This window comes from Hylobates moloch, unplaced genomic scaffold (genome assembly GCF_009828535.3).
Source record: "Hylobates moloch isolate HMO894 unplaced genomic scaffold, HMol_V3 SCAFFOLD_5, whole genome shotgun sequence".
Lineage (NCBI taxonomy): Eukaryota > Metazoa > Chordata > Mammalia > Primates > Hylobatidae > Hylobates > Hylobates moloch.
The window spans coordinates 43,810,358-43,830,876 of NW_026652280.1; the positions used below are offsets into that span (position 1 = coordinate 43,810,358).

At 41.9% G+C, this 20,519-nt stretch overlaps 1 pseudogene; it reads right to left on the reverse strand.

The window, feature by feature from the left end:
- Nucleotides 1-410: 410 nt before the first annotated feature.
- Nucleotides 411-1,325, reverse strand: LOC116468092 (nuclear receptor-binding factor 2-like; annotated as a pseudogene).
- Nucleotides 1,326-20,519: the final 19,194 nt, after the last annotated feature.

Below are 20,519 nucleotides of genomic sequence, written 5' to 3' on the forward strand. Positions count from 1 at the left end.
TCCCTCAGGCCACCATATTATTTAGGTTTTGCATTATCATTTATGGCATTATAGATTAATTATGCATAACATACTTTTATACATTTTAACCCTGAAGATAAGAAAAATTGTTGCTTGAAAAAAAAATTATTCCAGGAAGCCATTTGGTTTGTATCAGGAGAAACTGAACCTCCATGAGTTCAGTGTCTGCCAAGTCAGAATAATTAGCTCAAGTCAGTGAATCATATATGCGACGCATTTCACAGTGACACTGTTTCCCAAGTCCTGGCAATGCATCTGCTCCCACAGTCTGCCAGATGAAGCATTTCCAGGATGACCCTTCTATGTGGTTTTCCCTTTTCATTTTTTTTTGTTGCATTAACTATTACTATATTATTTCCTCTTCTTCCCTCTTCTGTGGCCTTCCATTTTTAATTATTCATAAATCCTTTCAGAATATCTTCAGAGAGCTCCATAAAGGGAAGTTCTGGAGATGAAAAATCCAAGGGAGGAAGATTGGGAATTGAATGTCCTTGGCTTTCCCAGTATTTTCTGCAAACTTCTGCCTGGTTGAGGAGGCTGTAGCAGTTTCTGAATGTGGTGGCAAGGTCCATAACTCTGACGTTTCTACAAAATCAGCATCTACATCCAACTCATTTTCTACTGGAACTTTTAGAAGTCTGGCCTTTTCAGCCTTTAGTTGTTTCTTTCCTTAATCTTTCATTCTCAGCCAGAAGGAATTTCACATGCCTCTTCAAATCTGCAATCTTGGATGCCTGCTCCTCTATAATTGTTTTGTCATCTTTTGGGTCTTTTCTTCCAATACATGGCTCTGCTGGCTCACTCTTTTGCTGAAGTAAATATAGTAGTGTGTTTGGGTCCCTGTCAAAGATCCCCTGAATCTCAGGCAGATGTTTCTCTCTGGAAGGGCTGTACTTCTGAGAAAAGGGGCTCTGGCACTCTGCATCCTCTGCAGAGGGTTTGTGAGATGCCTGAAGATGGGCGGCTACATCCTTTGTGTTCTGCTGGGCTTTCAATCTTTCTTCAAGCTGGGGCCTTTTCCATCTCTCTTGGATGAGGAGAAGCTGTTTCATGTGGCTATCCCTTTGCAATTCCAGTAAAAGCTCAGCTTTTACTGTTCAGTTAATGTCAGCTTCATGGCTTCAGAAAGATAGGCCACAGCCTTTTTGTGACAAGAAATAGCCTCTTTGTATTTGCCTGCTGCTAATAAATGGTCTGCTCATCTGCTCTGTTGATGAGCCAGGTTGAGGGGTCCTTCCATTACTTCCATAGACCTTGGGGTAAGTGGCGGCCTTAGGAAGGGGAGTGGTTGTGCCAGGGAACATGGAGAGGACTGCAGGTGAGCATGAGGCAGCCGTGGAGACTGCAGCCCCTTTCTGCGCCCCAAGTGCCAGCGGTGGGCACAGCGGGCAATAACCTCACCACTTCCTCCTCTGGCGCCATGCCACTAAAGGAGTCTTAAGAGGAAAGGTTGCATGGAAACCATGCACAGAAGTGGTCTGGGATGCAGCACTGCTTGTCATTTTCTGATGGCTAGTTTGAGTAATGGACCATCCAGAGGCCTGGTTCAACTCATCTTGGCAGGGATTGGGTTATGGGTTAACCAAGCACTGGTTTCTTCTCAAAAAGGAGAAAATTGCAACTGCCATGTCAGCTTCTTGCCTGGATTGTTTAAACATTAGCATTTGGAATTTTCAAGCAAATAGGTAGGTATAAATGTAGCAAGAAACAAAGTGAGCGAGGGATTACTTTCGTAACCCCTCAATGGGTTCACCTTGCCCACTGCCTAGACAGAGCTGATTTATCAAGACAGAGGAATTGCAATGGAGAAAGAGTAATTCATGCAGAGCCAACTGTGTGGAGACAGTAGTTTTATTATTACTTAAATCAGTCTTCCCGAGCATTGGGGGATCAGAGTTTTTAAAGATAATTTCGTGGGTAAGGGCTTGGGAAGCAGAGAGGACTGACTAGTCAGGTTGGAGATGGAATCATAGGGGAGTCAAAGTGAGTTTTTCTTGCTGTCTTCTCCTGGATAGGATGGCAGAACTGGTTGAGCCAGATTACCAATCTGGGTGGTGTCAGCTGATCCATGGAGTGCAGGGTCTGCAAAATATCTCAAACATTGATCTTAGGTTTTACAATAGTGATGTTATCCCCAGCAGCAATTTGGAGAGGTTTGGACTCTTGCAGCCTGAGGCTGCATGACCCCTAAACTATAATTTCTTATCTTGTAGCTAATTTATTAGTCCTACAAAGGCCAACTGGTCCCCAGGCAAGACAGGGATCATTTAGGAAAAGGACTATTATCAATTCTGTTTCAGAGTCAAACCATGAACTGAATTCCTTCCCAAAGTTAGTTCAGCCTACACCCAGGAATGAACAAAGACAGCTTAAAGGTTAGAAGCAAGGAAGAGTTGGTGGCCCCCATAAAATCTCATCAGATGGGTTTTATTTAATCCTATATAATGTGGCTTACTTTCCAACCTGATGCTGGCATAACATTATGTTAGAAACAAATTTTCAGTGCCGCAAGGTGAAACCAGCACTCAGGCAAAAGTTTTCTCAGTAAGGCAATTTACTTTTATAGAAGGGTGCTTTCTGCATGCAAGGCAGAGGCAAGGGAGAGTATGCAAAACAAAGGAGAGCAGGAGTTTTTCATCCCTAACACAGATCCTGTTCCTGTGTCCTCTCCCTGATGGCTGGGGTCAGACCTCACAATCTAGGCTAATTTCAATTGGCTACTGTTGACATCATCAAAGGAGGCAAGGGTGGGCCTTTGATGGGAAGGACAGGTATGGTACATCTTGAGATGTTTGGGCACAACAGAGGGAGGGCTGATAGATGAATGGGTACAATTACCTTTTAGAATAGAACAAAGAATCAGGAACCAAAACCCTTTTGAAGAGCAACTATTTGTTCTTAACAATTTCCCCCTCTTGAATTTATACATTTTTTTTCAAACTTATCTAACCTGACTTGGCTTTGTTGTTCTTCCAGGAGAAATAATTTGTTTGTATAGGATTGGGAAGAACTAGGGAATGTTCTGGTAACAGTTGTTTTTATAAGTCTTTGGACTAGTCTACAAATGTAGGGTATGATGTAGCATCCAACAGGAATAAACACAGCTATTGCAATTGTAAGAGAAGTAACAATAGAGGCCATGAGTCTTTTCCATTTACCAAACCATTTCCCTAACCATCTTGTGAAAGGGTTGTTTATCCCAGAATTTGTGGCTAATTCATTTGATAGGGAGGTAAGACCTTGTAAAGCTTTTGTAATTGTTCCATCAGGGGCTGTATTATTGAGAGTGAAGGTGCAGCATTGGGTTTCTCTCATAACACAAACTTCACCTTTTTCTGTTAATGTCATATCTGGGCCATTCTGTTTTTTTCAAGCCACCTGGCTAGTAGGCCCTAATTGTTCAGCTATTCCTTTGACAGTATCCCTAATGTAATTAATAAATCATTGTTGGTTCTAATAGATGTAATTTGTCCAACCTATATTTTTATGAATAGTTACTCATGGAAATAATGATTCAAGTTCTGCAGCTATTTGGTCTGAGGCTTTGAATCTATCAGGTACCCTCTGTGGGACTCCAGTTGCATCTATATAGACATGAGAGTCGAAAGATCCATGAGGGGCCTCTCTCATTTTACAGTGCTGTGGTTTCCCTTTTTCTGGTTGATGAAATGCCAGGGTGAAAGGGATGGCCAATTGAGTTAGAGTGCAAGTGCCACTCCAGTTACTTGGCAGAGTGTCCAGTAGGGGTTCACCACAATACCACCATACATCAGCTCAGGGATGAACAAGGATAGACTGATTGGTAAGCTCTTGGAAAGATTTAAGCTTACTGTATCCCTTTAGATCTCTAAGAAATGCCAAATTTTCTCCCTGTCATGAGAGACATGAAGTAAAATTGGCATCTGGAGATGGAGGCTGGATGGCCCTTGGGGGCTGACCCACAGGGTGTTGAACTTTAGGGAATAGCAGAGAGAGAATTCGACAGAATTCATTACCCCAGGCTGTGGGGTCTTGGAAAAGAGCCACCATACAGCTCATGTTCAGTTGGTCAGAAGACTGTCTAAGTGGAAAGGGGACAACTTGGGCCTCTGGCCTACAGTGTGCACAAGCATAACTGTTGTTTTTGTTTAGAGTGTGAACAGAATATTCAGTCTATTCCATCCAGGCATTTGTATCTTGGTATCTTGTTTCAATTGCCAGTGTTTGTTTCAAATTTTTAACCTCTACAATAGCTACTTTGGTTCTGTCATTAGGTGAAGAGAGAGTGGTCTGGTCAGCAGGTTTAGAAGAGGATAGAGGTGGAGATGTGAGGGATGAGGATGTAATGAGGTGCAACTCAAAAAATCCTATGGGGTCTTTTTTTTTGTTACATCTGTTCTCATACCATAAAAATGGTCTAGGGTCAGAGAGGAATCTTGAAGAGTTGGGATGGTAATGGAAATTTGTGCTGGGTTACATTGATTATGTTGACAATTGGGAGGGGCACTTTCTTTAGTAAAATGGATATAGGGCTTTAGAACTGATAGTGGGAAATCTTCTGAGGGGACCCAGTCTTGACATTGAGTGGTTGAAACGACATATTTTCAAGTATGACAAAATAAGTACCTAAACAATTTAGAAGCATCTGCTGTGGAGGGGCAGAGAGATTTTTTTGCTGCTGCAAGGTGTCTCTGGCTTTGGAGATCCCCACAAGACATAACTAAACAAGCATCAAAGGTTAAGGTCTGGGGTGAGTCTGATCTAGTTATATTAATAACGAGGTGGCTAGCAACAGAACAAGGAAAGAAGGAGTAATAGAATAGATGAAAGAGAGTTAAACTTTCCTTAGCTTTAGTTTGGTAGGATTTTCCCCTCGGACTATGGCCCATGACCTTGAAGGGGGCAGCACTTTTTTGACTTGGGTGTGATGGGTCCATTCTTTCTCGGCGGTTTGGACTGCAGTTTTAGTTGAGGAGCACTAGATATGGTACCTCCCAGGACAGTTTAAGTTTTTCTTCTTTCTAGCTCTTAATGAGGATGTAGTCTCTGGGCTGGTGCTGATGGACTGGAAACTCAAGAGGTGGGGTTTGTGCTAAGAGACCTTTAGTCCTAAGGGAAGATAAGGTAGAAGATAGACCAAGTATATAGTTCCTAAGGAATTGATCTTTGGTCTCAAAAGCGGGAATATCACTAGTGGAACTTAAGCATTGTAACCCATAGAGCACTTCATATGGGGATAGACCAACATCTTTTCGAGGGGCAGTTTGGATCCTGAGTATAGTGATGGGGAGACACTTAGTCCAGGGTAATCGAGTTTCTAAAATTAACTTAGTTAGATGATTCTTGAAAGTCTGATTCATCTTTTTTATTTTTTCTGACGAGGATGGATATCAGGGGTATGATACTTCCATTTAATTTCTAAAGCTTAAGTAAGCCCTTTAATGATATTGGCAGTAAAATGAGTTCTATTGCCTGAGTCAATGTTTTCTACTAGCCTGAACGAAGGTATTATGTTTTCTAGTAATATTTCAACCACATTGTTAGCTGTTGCTCTGGGGAGGGGAATGGCTTCAACCCAATGAGCGAAGTGGTCTACTATTACTATTAGGTATTTAAAGCGACCTAGTGGGGGCATTTCAGTATAGTCAGCTTGAATACTTTGAAATGGCCTTAGTCCTGGGCTTCTGCCGTAAAAGGTTGTTTCCTTAGGGCCTGTTTATTAGTTGTTTTTTTTTTTTTTTTTGCATGTTAGGCTGTTGTCCACAACTTGTTTTGCTAAGGTATAGATTCCTATACTTCCATAGACTCTGAGACCTGCATCACACATAGCTTGAGGTCCCCAGTGAGTCCCCTGATGTAGTTGGGACAGGATTTTTCTCATAAATGGTTTGGAAAGCATTTTCCTTTGATCTGGTAACACCCACTTCCCTTCTGAGTCTTCTTTAGCTCCTAATTTCTCTAACTTTTCCTTTTCAGTGGGAGAGAAGATAGGGATTGTAACTGGGGGTGAGAAACAGGGAGTCAGATGGAAGATAGGTGCTTTTTGAGAAATGGTAGCTTGTTTTGTAATTTGATCAGCAAGGTTATTCCCTCAGCTTTCAAAGTTAGAACTTTTCTGGTGCCCTGGGACATGTACAACAGCTATTTCTTTTGGTAATTATAAGCTCTTTAAAACTTGAGTGATTAATTCTTTGTGGACAAAGTCCTGATCTTTGCTATTAGGCTCCACTCAGTCTAAATTTTTCTGAAGGTGTGCACTACCCCAAAGGCATACTTAGAGTCAGTATAGATGGCATCTTCTTGCTTTTGTAAATATTTTAGAGCCTGATTTAACATGAACAATCCACAAGTTTGAGCAGACCAATTCTTTGGCAATCTTCCAGATTCTATTTCAGCAAGAACTTTTCCATCTATGACAGAGTATCCACTGTGTCTTTTTGCTTCAACCACCTGGGAGGAGCCATCTATAAAAAGATGACGTCCTGTTTTAAAAGGGGTTTTTCTTAAATCAAGTCTAACCTTAGTATGGTAGTCAATGGGATCTAAGCAGTCATGTTCAGGATCTTTGGGGTTTGGATTCCCAGTTAGGAAAGCAGCTGGGTTAAGGGCACTGTCACTGGGGAGAGTGAAGTCATCTTTTTCTAATAGAATGGCTTCATATTTCAGAGTTCTTGAGCTTGTAAGCCATCTACCTGCCTTTTGGTTTAATATTGTTCTAACTTGGTGAGGTGTGTCAACAATTAATTTTCCCCCAAAGGTTAGCTTTTTACTTAATCAACAAAGCAGTGGCCACTATAGATTGAATATATTCAGGCCATCCACAGGTTACTGGGTCTAGAATTTTTGATAAAAAGGCCACAGGCTGCCAGTGGCCCCCATGTTCTTGGGTAAGCACCTCTAAAACTACTCCCTTATTTACATTGACAAAGAGGTGAAATGGTTGTTTGAGGGAAGGCAGAGCTAAAACAGGGGCACTTATGAGTAAGTGTTTCAATTCTTTAAAATCATGGACTTCCTCTGGGGCCCAAAGGAGGGGGTCAGGTTTTTCTTGGGTAAGCTTGGGGGTACAGAGACTTGACTTTTAGAGCATATGAATCAATCCACAAGCAGCAATATCCAACTAGCCTTAAAATTTTGCTAAGCTCTTGTTTTGTACTAGGCAGTGGTAAGGACACAATTTCTTTGACTCTTTCAGGTCCTATTCTTCACTTGCCTGCACTTATCAGGTGCTCTAAATACTTGCCTTCAAGTTCTAAAAATTGGAGCTTCCCCTTTGATACCCATAATCTCTCCCCTTGCAGGTGATTGAGAAGACTGATGGAGAAATCAGATACTTGTTCTATGACTTTCCCAGACACAATTATGTCATCTACATATTGGAGCATGCATATAGACTCTGGGACAGATATCTTCCCTAAAACTTGTTCAAGAATTTGGCCAAACAGGTTGGGAGAGTCTGTAAATCCTTGGGGCAAGACCGTCCAGTGGTATTGTTGCTTCTGCTCTGGATGAGGATCTTCCTGTTCAAAAGCAAATATGTCTCAGCTGTCTTCAGCTAAGGGACATGCTCAAAAGGCATCCTTTAAGTCTATTACTGTAAACCACTGATGGTCATATGGAATCTTGCTGAGGATAATATATAGATTGGGGACAACAGGATGAGTGGTTTGGACTATTTGGTTAATGGCCTGGAGCTCTTGTATTAGCTGATATGACCCATCTGATTTCTTTACAGGTATTATAGGGGTATTATATGGAGACATACAGGGTTGAAGTAACTTATCCTGAAGAACACATTTAATCAGTTTTCAAGCCTATCCTGCCTTCTAGAGGAATTAGATATTGCCTTCTCCTTACTATTTTTCCAGAGGTTTTCAACTTTATATGATTGGGGGATTCATATTTTCCTTCGATTCCCTTCTTTTGATGACTCATTGGGATGAATGTAACTTTTTTCTGTGGTGGTGAGAAGGTTAAATGAAGTGAAAAATTCTTCAGGGCAGGCATGCAGGCCTATGTCTAGTTTTAACATCAGGTCTCTTCCTAACAGGTTTGTTCTTGCTTCAGAGATTAGTAGGAGTTTAATACTAGTTGATCAATTTTTATATTTAACTTTTGTTTCTTCTAAAACTTTGGCTTTAAATCCTTCTCCTTTCACCCCTGAGACAAAAAGTTCCTCTAACGAGTAGTTTATATTAGAGGGCCAATAGTAAACAGAGGAGCAAGCAGCCCCTGGATCTATTAAAAAGGTGATAGCTCATGTTTGGGTCCCACCTCTAAATTTATCAAGGGTTTTTGGTGGGACTGGAGATAGAAAAGACAGAGCCCCTGATCTCCCTATTCCTCCTTGAATGCCATGAGCAGGACAATTTCTCTTTTCTTCCCCTACTTGGGGCATTCTCTTTTGAAGTAGCCTGTTCTTCCACACTTGAAACACCTATCCTGTCCTTCCTCTCTCAGTTCTAGGATTCTTTGACCTTGTTCCCCCATACTCTGTAGAGGGCCTGGTAGCTGAGGGTCTGAGTCCCCTAGTTGGAGGCTTGGGTCCTCCAAACAGGGGTTTGGACCCTTTATAATTCCTGGCCCCCTGGAGTCTCTGTTTAGAAGCGTGTGGGCTTGAAGCCATCTGTTGGAAGGTGGACAGCATAAGTTTCGTTTTTTTGTTTTTGCTTTTCTTCATCTTTCCTCACATATACTTTTTGGGCGTCTCCTAGGAGTTCGTCTATGGACTGGTTTTTTCAGTTTCTTAGTTTCTGCAACTTCTTTGTTATGTCTGACCAGCTATTTGTGACAAAATGTAGCTTTAACATTTCTTGCCTGAAAGGGTCTTCTGGATCTAAATCTGTATATTTCCTTATTTGTTCCCTTAATATTTCTAGAAATTTCATGGGGTCTTCATCTTTTTCCTATTGTATGTCAAAGGCTTGGAAAAAATTCTGAGCATGGGGCACTGACTCCCAAATTCCTTTGATTATCATTTTCCTAAGGTCTTTAATGTTTTCCCAGTGGACTGTGTTGTTGTTATCCCATTGAGGATCTTGGGCTGGGAATTTTTGGTCTGCTGCAGGAATGTTTTGGCCAGGAGGGTGTTCACATTTCCAAATTCTCACAGCAGCCCTGTGAATCATCCCTCTTTCTTCCCCTAAGAAAAGGATACCCAGAATGGATATCAATTCAGCCCAGGTATATAACTGGGGACCTAGGAATTGATCAATTTGGTCTGTTACACCATATGGGTCATGTAGCAGTGGCTTCTTTCTTTAAACCTCAAACTTCTGAACTAGTCAAAGGAGCATTTACAAAGTCAATAGCTCCTCCTCCCTAGGGTAAGGGAGGGAAGAGAGTTGGACTTGATTCCTTAGAGGTAGAGGGGAAAGGAAGATTTTGAATATCTTTTTTACATTGCTGTATTTCATGTTGTAGTTCCTTCAGGGAAGGATACTTAGGCTGCCAAGGAGCAGACTCATGGGGTGGCAGTAATTCCCAAGAATCAGGGTTATAAGGGGGAGGAATAATAGGTGTAGGAGAAGGATCTGGGACTGGGTCCAGGGCAGCAGCAGCTGTCTGGGGAGGGGGCAGGTCAAGCGTTGGGGAATTAAACAGGGGAAAGCAGTTTAGAGGGTCCCAGGCATTGGGATCTCTCTGCCTAGGGGTTGTGAAATTTGGGGAGTGTGAAATCTGACCCTTCCCTTGCATTCTTTATGGGAAAGAGGAGAACAGGTCCTTTTTTTCAGCAGACAGCATAATATATTTCTTCCTGTGAGACCGGACTTTTGTCATTACATACTGAATTAAAAGTTGACAGACCCAATCCTCATTTGATCCATATTTTGGCCAGAAGACAGCAGGTTTGAGGATGGCTTCCTTGGCCCAAGTGAAACAAAAATATTTTATCATCTGTTGCTTCTTCTTGTGTCTAGTCCCCTCATTCTCTTTTCAATATTTTAGCACGAGACCTAAAGGGCTATTGGAGGGGATCTGACTATCCCTGTCTTTACCTTTCCCTGTTGTACTAGAAGTGTTTCCCATCTTGGAGGTTTTGGAATGTCCCTTGAGTGTGTATGTGGCCCAACCTCTCTTACTGGAGATTTCTTGTCTTCCCTTTTCTCTAGAGACTCAACCCCCCTTACTGGAGATTTCTTACACTCCTTTCCATTCACTTCATCCTATCTGGCCACTTCTCTTGTGGGAAATTAGGTTCCTCTTAGCATTGGCATGCTGGTATAAGCCCCATGGCAGGATCCACCCTAAGCCATATGAGGTGACCACGGAATCACAGATAGGACCCACTTACTCTGCACAGCAGTAGTGTTTATCACCATTCACACAAGCAGTACCACAAGCAGTAGTGCTTGTGATCATTCACACACACTTTCAACCTCCAAGATATCCGACCACCAAGGAAGTACTTCATTGCCCCCCGCCACAGCTTTTCTTACCTTGGTCTGTGTACAAAGTTACCTGCTTGCTGCGGTGTTTGTAGGCAAGACTTTTCTACCCATGTTGCTGAGAGTCTGGGTTTATTCATCACAGCAGGTGGGGTCTCAATCTCTAGCCCCTGAGGCCACTGCAACGAGGCAGTGTGACATGTCTCACCCTGGGAGATGATCAGAGACTCCTTCCCTGGAGGAGAGTGGTAATCCCGGATGAGCCCCCAAATTGTTAGAAGCAAATTTTCAGTGCCACAAGGTGAAACCAGCACTCAGGCAAAAGTTTTCTCAGTAAGGGAATTTACTTTTATAGAAGGGTGCTGTCTTCCTGCAAGGCAGAGGCAAGAGAGAGCATGCAAAACAAAGGAGAGCAGGAGTTTTTTTTTATCCCTAACACAGACCCTGTTCCTGTGTCCTCTTCCTGTGGGCTGGGGTCAGACCACACAATCTAGGCTAATTCTGATTGGCTACTGTTGACATCATCAAAGGAGGCAAGGGTGGGCATTTGATGGGAAGGACAGGTATGGTACATCTTGGGGTGTTTGGGCACAGCAGAGTTAGAGAGGGCTGATAGATGAATGGATATGAATACCTTTTAGAATAGAACAATTAACCAGGAACTGAAACCCTTTGAAGAGGAACTATTTGTTCTTAACAATAATTACATGACAGACAAAAAAGGAAATAAAAATATTTTATCCCAAAATATGTTTATCTGTCATATTTTGAAATGGCCCTGAAAAGCTATCTTTTGTAGGGGGAAATTTACATCTGTAAAGAATCTGTATTAACATAACTAGATCTTTCCTCCTCCAGGCTCCCCCAGTACTGAAGAAATTAACTGAGCATCTAGCACCTTTTAAAGGTCTGAATAGGAAACACTTGCCATCTATTATCTCTAAGGTAGTCCCTTAGAGACATCTATGAGACACCCATGGAACTTTATCTACATAATAAGAACCTTGGTCTCTGCAACTCCTTATCTTAACCCAGACACCCTTTTCCATTGATTCTAAGTCTTTAGATAATAACTTAATTCTCTTAAGCAATTGCCAATGAGAAAATCCTTGAATCCACCTATGACCTGAAAGCCCCCTGCTTCAAGTTGTCCCACCTTTCTGCACAAAATCAATATATACTTCACATGTACTGACTGATATCTTATGTCTTCCTAAAATGTATAAAGCCAAACTAAAACTCAGCCACCTTAGGCACATGTTCTTCTAACCACCCAATGGATTCACCTTGCCTGCTGCCTGGACAGAGCCAATTTATCAAGACAGGGGAATTTCAATGGAGAAAGAGTAATTCACGCAGAGCTGGCTGTGCAGGAGACCAAAGTTATATTACTACTCAAATTAGTCTCCCCAAGCATTTGAGGATTGGAGTTTTTAAAGATAATTTGGTGGGAAGCAGCTTGGGAAGTAGGGAGTGCTGATAGGGTAGGTTGGAGAAGGAATCATAGGGGGGTCTAAGTGACATTTTCTTGCTGTCTTCTGTTCCTGGGTAGGATCACAGAACTGACTGATCCAGATTACTGGTCTGGGTGGTGTCAGCGAATCCATCAAATGCAGGGTCTGCAGATCAAACACTGATCTTAGGTTTTGCAATAGTAATGTTATCCCCAGGAGCAATTTGGGGAGGTTCAGACTCTTGTAGCAAGAGGCTGCATAACCCCTAAACTGTAATTTATTTCCTTCTTTCCTTCCTTCCTTCCTCTCTTTCTTTCTCTTTCTCTCTCTCTTTCTCTCTTTCTGTCTTTTTCTCTTTCTCTCTCTCCCTTTCTCCCTTTCTCTCTCGTACTTTCTCTCTTTCTCTCTCTCTCTTTCTCTCTTTCTCTCTCTCTGTCTCCCTTTCTCTCTCTTTCTTTCCTTTTTCTTTTTCTTTTTTGAGACTGAGTCTTGCTCTGTCACCCAGGCTGGAATGCAGTGGTGCAATCTTGGCTCACTGCACCCTCTGTCTCCCAGGTTCAAGCAATTATCCTGCCTCAGCCTCCCAAGTAGCTAGGGACTACAGGTGTACATCACCATGTCCAGCTAACTGTTTTTATTTTCATAGAGTCAGGGTTTTACCATGTTGGCCAGGCTGATCTCAAACTCGTGACCTGAAGCAATCCTCCCACCTCAGCCTCACAAAGTGCTGGGATTACAGGCATGAGCCACTGTGCCTGGCAGTACTTTCTAATTTTGTAGCTAATTTGCTAGTCCTGCAAAGGCAGACTGGTCCCCAGGCAAGAAGGGGGTCTTTTCAGGAAAGGGCTATTAACAATTTTTTTTTTTTCCAGAGTCAAACCATAAACTAAATTCTTTCCCAAGGTTAGTTTGGTCTATGCCCAGGAATAAACAAGGACAGCTTAAAAGTTAGAAGCAAGATGGAGTTGGTTAGGTCTGATGTCTTTCATTGTCATAATTTCCTCAGTTATAGTTTTTGCAAGGGTGGTTTCAATCTCAGGACCTCTTGAGACTGTGTCTTGGGCCTTGGTCACTCGTACTTGGCTCAGAATAAACCTCTTTAAACATTTTACAAAGTTTGACTCTTTTTGTCAACACCAGTTACACTTCTCATTTTCCATTAAAAATCTTTGTCTTCCTTTACTTACCTGAAAACACAGTTTACTATGGCACATATAGTTGCATTGCAATGCTATATTCCTGAATAAGTATCATTTGCCTTTAGAGAGTCTCTCTCTGTTATTTAGGTTGACACAATAATATGTCAAACCAGGTTTCTCTAGACAACAACTGCCCCCTACCCATGTTAGGCAATGCTCCCCTGTGAGTTTAAAGGGGCACACAGTAATCTTTTGCTTTAGTTTTAGGACTTCACACTTTTGGAATGAAATTGTCATTGCAAAATTATAACTGAGAAAATTATTACAGTGAAAAAGATCTGATCTAATCAACTCCATCTTGCTTCTAAACTCTAAGCTGTCCTTGTTCATTCCTGGGCACAGGCTGAACTAACTTTGGGAGAAACAGTTTATAGTTTAACTTTGAAACAAAGATGATAATAGCCCTTTGACAAAACAAACCCCTTCCTGCTTGGGGTTTGTTTTGTAGACTGCCTTTGTAGGACTAACAAATTAGCCACAAGATTAGAAATTATGATTTAGGAGTCATGCAGCTGGAGGCTATAATATTCTGACCCACCCCAAATTGCTTCTGAGGATAATATCACTCTTATAAAACCTAAGATCAGTCCTTGAGATATTTTGCAGCCCCTGCACTGGATGAATCAGCCGGCACCATCCAGATCAATAAACTGGTTCATCTGGTGGCCCCCACCCAGGAACTGACTTGGTGCAAGAGGACAGATTCTACTCCCTGCGATTTCATCTCTGACCCAACCAATCAGCACTCCCAACTCAATGGCCTCCCACCTACTAAATTATGCTTAAAAACTCTGATCCCTGAATGCTTGGGGAGACTGATTTGGGTAATAATAAAACTCCAGTCTCTCATACAGCCCACTCTGTGTGAATTACTCTTTCTTCACTGCAATTCCCATCTTGATAAATTGGCTCTGGCTAAGCAGTGGGCAAGAAGAACCCATTGGGTGATTGCAGGAAGTTGTTCCCACAGCCCGAGAGCAGCTTCATGACTTCCCTATGGGTGTCCCCATTCTGCATTAGCACTCAGGAGCATATGCTTACAGTTGATTTTGCCCTCCAACAGTAGAGACCAAAGCCCCTCTATCCTGGATCTTCCTGCCTTCAAGCCCCAGGTTAGGTAATTTTTCTGGCAAATTTTCCTTCATCAAACTTTAGTCAGGCTCCTTGGAGCTCTCTTCTTGACTTGGCCTCAGCCTTAGCCTTCTGTGCCTGTCTTGTCCTTCTCAGGCCTGCAGAGCCCAGTCTTAGCAAGAATCCTGCTAAGTCAGTTTAGAGAGAATCCTCCACCCTTCATATCTGATCAAGTTCCTCACCCTCCACCTTTGATGTCTAAGTCCTTGGCTTGCCTTTGGCAAGAATCCTTTTCAGTCAGTGTAGCAAGAATCTCCCTGTCTTTGATGTCTCCTCTTAGTAATTTTCCATCCACTGACCCCCCTCGCTTTGCTCCTTGGCTATACTGGTGGGGAGGAAAAATAATTTTCTCTCTACCCTTTCTGAGTTCTTAGCTAGGGCTTCCTGTAACAAATGACAGATTTACAAGAGAAAAACATACAGGGTTTAATAGCATGTATACCTAATGTATACACAGGAGATACCTGTTACTGAACCAGGCCTATTTTGTCTGCCATGCATTATGCCAATCACTGACACAATGAGTTTTGCAGCAGAGAAAGGGTTTATTCACATGGCAGCCAAGCAAGAAGACAAGGGAATAGATTTCAAATCGCCTCCCCAAAGATGGGGTTTAGGGTTATTTTCGGGTTAGAGGAGCAGAGTGGCCTGAGGTATGGGGAAAAGCGATTGGGGATAAAGAAAAGTGAGATAATCAGTGTTCTGCATAAGTGTAGTCAAGCTTCATGGCTCTTCATAACATGCGTGTTTGAAAAATGGTGGTGTTCGCATGATCTAAGGGTGGAGCTCTCAGGTCTCTGATGTCAAAAGGTCACCCACTGGACATTTACATAGGCCCAGTTGAAGGGTTGGTGGTTTCAACCAGTTTGAACTGGACAAGAGCTAACTTTAAGTTCCTGAAAAACAACTTAGGCAATCATTAACTTTGTGACCCATAGTCAGAGAAGTTATCTATAGTGAGGCTGAAAGGAGTCTTTAAACAAAACAAAACAAACCCAAAACAAACAAAAAAAAACAGCTGAAAGCAAGAAAAGCAGGTTAAAGTCTGAAGAGCCTAGTCAGGTTTGCCCTTGGCTTCACGCCCAGTGAAATGAATAAATCTCTGAGAGCTGCCTGTAAATTCAGGCTTCAATACCATTATCTGCTGAAACAAAGCAAGAAGAGTGTGGGGGAGGTGGGTTATGGGAAGGTGACCAGAAAAAGCTCGGCCAACAAGGATAAGGTTTGTTATGCAAATTTAAGTCAGTGCTTTCTCCATCAATAAGAGTCTCTAGTGGCTTAGTCATCCTTCTTTCCTGGTACAGAGAGGGAGGCACCATTACAAATGGAGATTTCCTTTACAGATGTAAATTTCCCTTACAAAAGGGTAACTCCCACTCTGTTTTCAGTGCTTCTCCTGTGACTGCAGTTTTTCAAAATTATTCTTATGACAAAAAGGCCTATCTTGGGGTGACATATTCTGGTTCTCTGCAGTCATATTTGGAGATGTCATATTCTGATCTCCTACAGCTATCAATACCTGCTGGTCCTCGCTGTATTCAAAGTTGAGCCCAATCTCTCTATTGAAATAATCTTATTGCAATAGTCTTTAATAAATTCTTCCTTATTTTAATAAATGTAGAAATAATTTTTTTCTTTAATACTTCCACAGGGTATCACTCTGCCTTTCAGTATTTGGTATAGCTGGGGGACTGGGGTTTATGGAAACACTGTCCAGCAGGCATACTAGGGTGGTGAATGATGGGGCTATTGCCTTGGTCAGCACATTTTCCCCTTCATCCCCTTTTTGTAGTACCAGCCCCTTCTCATTGGCCATGGGACAGGCACAGGATTCAGGTCTGGGCTATTTCCTGGATTTAAGCTGGTCTACATGCTCTTGGCCAGATGATATGCAGACCATGGAAGAAATAAGGTCACTTCTGTTGTGGGTGCCAAGATGGGAAGATGTTAAATTGAAGCTTTGCCCCCACTCCCCAGTGGAGGAATCCCTCTTGATGTTGGCCAAAATGGAACTAAATGCAGAGGGAAGCAGGGCAAAAGAAGGAAGGGTCCTGAAGTTATCCTGGAGATTCCAGCTGGCTTGGGGTCCTCCCAAAGCAGGGATATTACCTATGGGCCTGAGCCAGTCTCATTTGAGATGTCTGCCACTAGCAGCTGAGAGTCCTGAGTGCTGCATGGTATGGTGCAGTTACTCCCTTGTACATTCCTGGAGCAACCCTCCCACACCCACCCCACAGCCCCCTGAAGTGAATGTCACCAGTGCTGGTTCCCAGTTCCTCTCTCTGGGGCAGCAGTACACAGCACGTCTGAGTTGGGGCCTGGCTTTCCTTTTCTCATTACTGCTGCCCTCCGAAGTCTGTACAGTACAATACATTAAGGCAGTGTTTTTCAACTTTGAGCAAGGGTACAGACCCCCTTCAGACTCCCTGTGTGAATTTAAATTATTTTTTATAGCAAGTGCCAACATAAAACACATGCTCATGGCTATAGAAAACCAAAATAAAATTTCAGCTATAAAATCAACAAAACTCAAAGACAATAATTTAATGACAGATTGTTTTGCTAACACCACTGGTGACAGTGAGTTTATTATTAGAAAGTGTTCTCTAATTGGTTCTGAATTTTCATAGGGAATAAATGATGGGAGGAAACCTTGAGCTGATTTCTGTTTTCCTGCCTCCTAACATTTCCATTTCATTAAGACCTTTCAAAGGGAGGCAAGTACTTCTGGTTCTGAGTGGGGAGGTGACTCTTCAGCTTTCCCCTTGAGGTTCTGAGAGATTTGTTTGGAAACCCCAGACTGTGGGATATTTGGGTGCTCTTAGGTCCCTGTTTAGGTCTCTTGTCTTCAGCTGTCTGGAAGAGATGTCACATGACCCTAGACTCTTTTTTCTTTTTGAGACTGAGTCTTGCTCTGTTGCCCAGACAAGTGTGCAGTGGCATGATCTCGGCTCACTGAAACCCCTGCTTCCTGGATTCAAGCAATTCTCATGGCTCAGCCTCCCAAGTAGCTGGGACCACAGGCACGTACCACTGAGCCGGGCTAATTTTTGTATTTCTAGTAGAGACAGGGTTTTGCCATGTCGGCCAGGCTGGTTTAGAACTCCTGGCCTCAAGTGATCCACCTCAGCCTCTCAAAGTGTTACAGGCATAAGCCACTGCATCTGGCCACCCTAGACTCTTAAAATATAATGCCTATGCCTCTGGGTTTTGGTCCTAGGCAGGCAGGTGTAAATATCCTAGGCAGCAGAGGGGGAGCTTAAATCACAGTTGTGTCTTAAATCACAGTTGGGCAGCTTGGGCAACATAGCAAGACCCTGTCTCTACCAAAAAAAAAAAAAAAAAAATCAAAAGAATAGCCAGGCATGGTGTCGCACACCTATAATCCCAGCTACTTTGGAGGCTGAGGTGGGAGGATTGCTTGAACCCAGGAGGTCAATGCTGCAGTGAGCCGTGATCATGCCACTGCACTTCAGCCTGAGTGACAGAGTGAGACCTTATCTCAAAAAATAAAAAAAAATAAATAAATAAGTGTCACATTTGGGGAGGAACAGGGCTCTTGTAAGAGTCAAAAGCCCTCAGCATTTGAAACAGATAATGGAAGAATATGAACACGTTGAAAAAATAATGTGAAAAATGGCAAAAAACAATGTCGTCTTTCAGGAACATTTGAGAAATGGTATGTTGAAAAGAAATGGAGACTGGGGGTAAGAAAGCTGGGTGTAGAGAAGGGATATGCCAGGACCCCAAATCCCCAGCTTGGGCTCCTCTGCCCCCAGCCACCAATCCCTAGACTCCTCAGCTCCCAGACCCTGGTCTCTAGCTCCAAGCATCAGTCTCCAGCACCCCTATTCTATTCTGTTTTCCTGAGTATTTTATCCTATTATAAAATACTTAAGCTTTATTCATTGCCTGATGTACTTCTTTGTCATACAGAATATGTATAATAATTGAAGTGAACACTTTAACCATTTTCCTGTGACATAATGCCTGCATCAATTCTTTGAAAGCTAATTATTGAAAGTAACATTTTGGAAGTGCCTTTCTTAACTTTTCTATGTTTAATAACCACTTTAAAAAGTCATAATACATAAAATGACATATCATTTTAATAAAATACATAATATGAATAATTATAATTTTAATTCAATCCAGAAGAAATATTTTAATACTTGGCATATTACAGACAAGGGAAATTTTTTAAAGTTCTACATTTCAATTATTTGATGATATATTTCTTTGTGATTTTTTGGCATAAAATTGGAAGGAGTTCAAATAATTGAATGAATAGCTGTAACAAATCTTCTCCCATTCCCATCTACTTATTTATGTGACTAAGGATACGCCATACTTACATTGATGAAAATGAACAAGAGGAACAGAATTTTCACTGAACTCTATCTCATTTTAGTAATAAGTATTATCCATGCATGACAACATGAATGGATTTTTAAAACACCAGCAAAGATGGAAGGCTGGATGGGGCTGACTCAGGTGGGCCCTCCTGGCAGGGTAAGATCAGACTTGCCCTGGAGCCTGAGGCACATTTTCCAGGTGCAGCTACAAGGGGGGTCCCCTAAGTGGTCCCTGAGAGATGGTGCAGAACTGATTACCACAGGGCAGGCTGACCTATGTCTCTGTGGGCCACGGAAGCCAAACGGGGAAGGTGTAGTGTTCCTACCTTCTGAAGAAAAGGGGTAAAGTTGATTCATGTATCAAGCAAACTTACATTAACCCTCTCTGTGTGCTGGGAACAATGGTGGCAGGCAAGGAGTTCTCTTCATCGAGAATACTCCAAAAACAGCAACAACAACAGCAATTACAGTGCTGCATGGTGAGGATTTCCCCCCTGTCCACCGTGGCTCTAATAAGTCTCAATATTCTGTCCTCTTCAAGAGTGTTTCGGGTATTGTTGATCCTTTGCTCTTCCACAGGAATTTTCAGATTGGCTTGTTGGGTTCCACAATAAACCTGTGGGAATTTTGGTTACCATCGTATTAAAATTATTTACTTATTTGTTGAGTCTTCCTTCCCTGAGCATGGTGTATCTCATTGTTTCTTTAAGTTTTCTATTAAATCCTTTGGTTAAGCTTTATACTTTTCTCCATGGAGATTTTGGACATATTTTGTTAGATTTGTTCCTAGGTACTTTAGGGTTTTTGTTGTCATTTTAATTGTAGGTGTGTATGTATATATGCGTGTATGTAGGTAGGTATTTGGAGACAGGGTCTCCCTCGGTCGCCCAGGCTGGAGTGCAGTGGTGCAATCACGGCTAACTACAGTCTCAACCTCCTGGGCTCAAGCAGTCCTCCTGCCTCAGCCTCCCATAGGACCACAGGGGTGTGCTACACACCCAGCTAATTTTTTTATTTTTGTAGAGATGGAGTTTCACTATTTTGTCTAGGCTGGTCTCAAACTTTTGGACTCAAGCAATCCTCCTGTCATGGCCTCCCAAAGCACTAAGATAACAAGTGTGAGCTACTGCACCTAGCCTGTTGTCACTTTAAATATTGTATGTGTATTTAAATTTTTAAATATAAAGAATATAACCATATATACATAATTTGTTGTTAATATGTAGACATTTTTTATATTGGTCTTGTGTTTAGCAAAATTGCTCAATTCTTTTATTATTTCTAAGAGTGAGTTTGTCGATTCTCTTGGAGATTCTCCACAAATATAATCATATTACTTGGGAATAATGATAACCTTGGTTTTTTTGCCTTTTATGATTTTTACTTATTAATATTTTCATGCTCTTTTTTGTTGGCTAGAATAGCTAGGACAATGTTGGTTGGAACTATTAATTTTGGGTATCCTCTGGTTTAAAGGGTTGGCTTAAACACTGTACCATGAAGAACGATGTTTGGTTTAGGTTTTTGGCTAAAGAAGCTCTTCTAATTCTGATTTAATAACAGTATTTATCATGAATGGGTGTTGAATATTATCAAATGCTTTTTCTAAATTTATTAAAATGATCTTACAGTCATTTTTTCATTTATTTATAAATGTGAATTACATTAGTAGATTTTCTAATATTAAACCATCATAAAACATCCTTGTTAGCACTGCTGAGATTAACCTTGTTTGATCATGATGTAAATTTATTAACACACCATGGTAGGCAGGATAATGGCTCCCCAAAGAGGATTACACCCTAGTTCCTGGAACCCGTGAATATGTTGCCTTACACGTCAAAAGGAACTTTCTGAATGAAACTAAAGTTGCAGACCTTAATACAGGGAGCTTAATATGGAGTGGGTTCCCTATAACTATGAGTCCTTGAAAGTGGAAGAGGAAGCAAGAAGAGTGAGTTAGAGAGAGGCATTGGGAGGAGGCCTCTTTGC